Source organism: Acartia tonsa, chromosome 3, assembly GCF_053477335.1.
Source record: "Acartia tonsa isolate MP-2025a chromosome 3, ASM5347733v1, whole genome shotgun sequence".
Taxonomy (NCBI): Eukaryota; Metazoa; Arthropoda; class Copepoda; order Calanoida; family Acartiidae; genus Acartia; species Acartia tonsa.
The window spans coordinates 14,281,879-14,287,437 of NC_137262.1; the positions used below are offsets into that span (position 1 = coordinate 14,281,879).

The 5,559-nt window shown below is 30.1% G+C and overlaps 1 protein-coding gene across 7 annotated transcripts in view; it reads right to left on the bottom strand.

Moving 5' to 3' along the window:
• Positions 1–3,874, bottom strand: part of LOC145313402 (uncharacterized) — a 152,686-nt gene extending 148,812 nt beyond the window's left edge. For 6 of the 7 annotated variants that reach the window (XR_013877323.1, XR_013877325.1, XR_013877324.1 and 3 more), the window contains exon 1: positions 3,835–3,874. The gene's annotated coding sequence lies outside the window, so the exon portion shown is untranslated. The remainder of the gene's footprint in view (positions 1–3,834) is intronic. The other variant, XM_080152777.1, reaches the window with a different exon arrangement.
• Between the last annotated feature and the right edge of the window lie 1,685 nt (positions 3,875–5,559).

Sequence of the window (5,559 nt, forward strand, 5' to 3'; positions counted from 1 at the left end):
CTTTTTTTTTTAAAGTTGCGCCGCTTCTTTATAATTAGAGTATGTTTTTACGTCTGTCATTATCTCTTCCGTGTATGGTATATTCACGGTAGAATTGGAGAAATCAAAAATGAATAACAAAAATATCAAATTTAGTGATTAATTGACAGAAAAGCTTAAATTTTTCCTATTATTACTATAATAACTTTAAATTTTTTTATGACTTTTCTTTCTTCCAATTTTTAGCTTCATTTGCAGCTTTAGCCAATACGTTTTTTAAGTTTTGAAATAGGCCAGCTTATTTTTTCAGTTGTAATGTGCAGCTGAAGGCAGTACTGCAGAGCCCTAATTGTAGGATTAACTAAACAAAAATAAACATTATTCTACTGTTCAACACATTACTGTTCTTTTTCTCCCATATTCTTATCTTGTTACACACATTACTGTGTGTTTGTTTGTGTTTTGTATCTTTTTGTCAGAATATTTCATCTTTTTATCCTTGCAAATCGATCAAAAGGGGATTTAAAATTGTATACATTACATTGTACATTGTGTGTAGTGAGAATACACGCAACCAGTGTGCTGAGCTGAAATAGAAAGAAATATATACAACTTTTGTACATATCAACAAGGCTGAAAACATCCACAAATTGGTGATGGAAGTAGTAAGTTTTTTTTGTCTGAAGCTTAAGATCTCAACAACTACTAAACTGATTCAGTTCTATTTTTTAGGCAAGCTTCACATAGGTCTTGGGATGGTTTTAGTCTATTCTAATTCTAGATTTCAACCTTTAGATGGTTCGAGCTTTATCACATATTTGAATAAAGAGTCTGTAGATGTTAGGGACTCAGCCGCTACTATTTACTAGTATGATGATAGCCAATGAACTCTGAAGCTTGTTTACCTTCGGTCTCATCTTGGGTAAACATACAAATTTTATTCAGACATCAAACTATTAAGTATTTTAAGTATACTCTAAACAAGGATGACAACATCCATAAAAGGAAAGCCCTGAAACATTGACACTTGCATAAGTTTTTCTCGTATTCATTCGAAACCGATTATTATCTGGTGGATTAGAACCTGCTCTCATACATATCTAAAAATTATGTCTAGCATCGTATTATTTCCAGTTTTCTGCGAATAAAAAATTGGTAATAAATTTGTTTCAAAACTACTTAAATAAAGGATACAACTTAATGACAAACTTAATTTTTGGGACTTAATTATAGAGATGCTTTGTTTATAACAATATACTTTGTTGTCCTGGGAGTCAGAATTCCAAATATATTAAGAATGAGATAAAAATTTATATCAAATAAAGAAATGTTTCAAAAAAGTTATAAAATCAACGTGCTTTATATGCATGTACAGACATTCAGGTAATACTTATAGAAATACTTTTGCTATTAATGTACAATAATAAAAGAGTAACTCTACTTTGGCGAAATTTATGTTTTACCTATAATTTACTAAACAAGAAAGCAGTTTAAGAATTTTGCTTTCCCCTTATCACAAAACATTACCAGTTTAACACTAAAATCAACACAAATTCGCACTACCTTAAAGCCTGTCCTAATTTTATTGATCAGAGTATTATCAAATGCTATTCTTAGTTCAAAATGCCACAAATTTAATTTTTTAGGCAAGGCTGCAATACAAAGTTAACAGTTGATATGTAGCAATGTAGATATTAAATATTTTCCAAGCAAAAACTAGAATTTAGAATTTGTTGTTTTCAAATATCGAATAGTTTGACGTTGCAATGTTTTAGTATGTAAGAATTTAACTCTGCAAATACCAAAAAACATTCTCTATAGATTTAAAAGTAATGTCCCAAAATTTTATTTGCAGGACTTCGCAGGGGGTAATTAGATTCCAAAATTTTTTTTGGACTACCGAAATATGTTCGAAAAAGGTATTCTGAACGGTATTATTGTTCACATAATGAAAACGTTAATTATTACTACCAAAATGCTTTATCTAATTCACCTCATAGTCTCTAGGAAAAAGCGAGAAAGGCCATAAAAATAGCCTAAAAACACCCTAAGACTTTTATTAAGCTTCCCAGTAGAGTACAGCCCTTATGGAAAAGCTATTTCCAAATTCTTAATCTTAAGCTTCAGACAAAAAAAAACTTACTACTTGATATTATAGGATATAACACTTATGTGCTTATAACATTATGATAATAATTTTTTGTTGATAAGTGCAAAAAAAAATTCAATCAAAGTCATGCCTCTTCTAAAATTTGAATAGCCTAAATTTTTCCATTTTTTACTTTGGAATAAAAGATTGAACTATTGAAAGGACCTAAGAACATATTCTGTTTTATTTGTGTGGATGTTGCAAATTTTTATATCAAAGAATGTGCAAAAATTTGCTATGGTTAATATCTGTTGAAAATAGCGTGTGTGTGTGTGTACGTGAGTGTGTGTTTATTTGTGAGTGTGTGTGTGTGTAGTTATGTGAGTGTGTGTGTGTGGTTATGTGTGTATATTTGTGGGATGTTTACAGTTTGTGTAAAGTTTTCTGATGTTTAGGGGAGGGAGGGGACATTAGACTGTAAATTACAATAAACCCAAAAGCCTAAAAACTTTAGAAAACTTAGTATATTTCGAATTACATCTGTCCAAAGCAAGAGTCTAAACTTTTCTGCAAATGATTCTAATCTACAAAAGGGGTTATTTTGTATATCCTAATTTAGAAGAGAGGTCATTAATTAATTTTTCGTCCATTGTTGCATCCCTAAAGCACCATGATGATGTGATATATTAAAGATATATTGTTCACATGTATTCAACTCACTCTAACTTTTCTTTACCACTATTTTAAATTTTAAATACACAACCAAAAAATATATTTAATTAAACATTTTAAATCAATGGTGGTTTATTCTATTGATAGAAAGGTGATATCTATCAATCTAAATTTAATTCCTTAGGTTTCTTGTAAATATTTTTAGTTGCTTCTCCCCTAGACCTTAGGGGAGGGTGGGTAGATCAGGAAAATAGCCTAAAACCTACCAAAGACTTTTTTAAAACTTCCCTAAAAACTTCTACCAATTTAGACCAGCATTTATCAAGATTTTTAGCTTCAGACAAAAACTCTATTACGTTATATCAATGGAAATAAAATAGAGGTCTTAAGCTAAGTCATCAAATATGAAATTTTATATTGTGTTATTCAGATGTAATTTTTTAGTCGTGTATTTTCCATGCACATTTATTCAGGTTTAGTCATATTGCAATATGTGGCAATAACCTGAAATTACTTAATCTTCAATATCTTTGCACTTTGGGTGCATTGCAGGTGCCAGTTAGGTGTGGAAAGATCATCAATTTCCAATAAAGGAGCATATAAAGATATAATTCTGTCATATTTTGCCAGAAATGCATAATATTGGCCATTTTCATATGATTCAGAGGTGGATTCTTAAAAAAAACTTTTTGGCTCAATTCCTCACTAAAATCAGTGAGGCTCGCTAAAAATTAGGTGGGGATAATTTTGCCTCACTGCGAGCCTCACTAATTTTAGTGAGCCAAAAAAGTTTTATAAGTACCCACCTCAATAATAAAGAAATAATCTATGGAAAATCAGGTTACGCTTTTGTGTCATGACAAATTTTTAAAATAAAAGCTAACCAAATCACAGTAACTCATTTATAGATGCGCTATAAATGTAGCCTATGTGCAAACTAAGGCTAGAGATGACGCAAACATTTTTTTAAACATAGATTCTAAAGATAATGGGATGAGCAAAATAATTTGTGAGCCAAATAATTTTGATAAACACAAAAGGTACTGAATTATAAAAATTCACCAATTTTAAGAGCTTGTTGGATCAATACACACCTCTTAGTGAAGTGAATCAAGCAAATTTAGCTTGGTCAGTTTAGACTGTTAAAGTTAGTCAGTGTTAAATTGAAATTATTGATTATAATGAACCTTAAAACAGAAAAAATGTTGTTAACTTATTATTAAATGCCACAAAAAAATAAAAAGCTAGGGACACAACCGCTAGCACCTACTTCTTATATTAAACAAATTAAAATTACCTACACACACACGGAAGTAAGAAAATACTTTTTGAACACTTTCCCAAGAAAAAAACTTTTAGACTTTAAAGTTGAAGTGTTTAGGGTAAGCCAGGGGATTCATCCTAGTTAATTTAAATTACTCTCAATAAAATTACAACGTACATAAATTTTTTTACTACACTAAATTTTTACTCTGTAAATGCATTGCAAATGTGAAAGCCATATACTTTCGTCATTTTGATTGCACGATCATTTTCGTAAGTTCGTAACTATTAATAGTTAATGTGTTGTTTCTATTTACAAGTCAAGGCATTTCTCTCTCTAGAGCTCTGATATCACGCGCCAGACATAGCAGTAGTACCATAATCCCAATTTGTCTGTACGTCAGTCAGTTCGACAGTCCAGTACCCATAAATCTATTGGTTTTGTTTCCGATTTAAAAATTTATGTAGGTAATAGTGTCAAATTTAGATTTACCGTCGTTCTAGTAGAAATTTGTGTTCATAGATGAAAGGACAAGTAGCTTTAATATTTATATTAGATTTTTTGATTATCTTAATATCTCTATTCTCATGTCTTTCTTTCTTTTTTATGACTACTGAACACTTGCTTCATAATTCACTTTGTCCGTTTTTCACTTGATATTTTTTTTGCTTCGCTACTTATAGATGTTGTCACCCAATTTTATAAAAATATGTTTATGAGTTTCTGTTCCTAAATTTGAGACAAATTTAAATGAAATAAAAGTTTCATTTTAAAAACATATGTTATTTTTGTGCCTAGATATTAACTGGGTCTAACCCAAACTTGTGGTCATATTCATTTTATAAGGTTATAATTTTCAAAATTAACAAGGAATAAAATGACCATATCAAGCGAAGCCTCATAGTTCCATAGGTCCCTTCTGGCATTCTAGCGATCTGCATTGTCAGGAGTTTATGACGTCTATATTTTCCAATTTCATAATTGCCTAAATGCTTGTCTACTAAATGGCAATAATAAAATTGTCATTGCTGACTCAATATCGACATAACGATATTCTAAATATCTAATGACAACAAAACAAACAACTAAACTTCTTTTTCGTTGTGTTATTGAGAAATACAAGTACATTTCAAAGAATTATAAACAGATGTATATTTGCTTTATGTCAATAAAAAGTACTGGCCGACCAACACTAATTATAGAGTAACTTTGATACTCAAGAAACTCTGAACAAACCAGATCAGGGGAGGGAGAGAGGGGGATGGGGAAGCCAGCCCTAAATGTGAAATTTAATGACAGTATAACTTTTACAGAAGAGTAAAAACTTTACACTGTAAAGAAGTTGTATCAACTTTTTTTTTATAGCTAGCCGGTCCTTTTAGTAAGTAGTAGATGTAAAATTTTTCATAGAATTCAGATATGCAATCGGTTTTTTTGTAGACCTCTTATTTTTTAAGTAATTTAAGTTTAAAAAAAAAAATTAAGTCGATTTTAAGGTACTAAAATGCAACAAAAAAAAGAAAGAAAATGGCCATTATGAACAAAAATAGTAAGA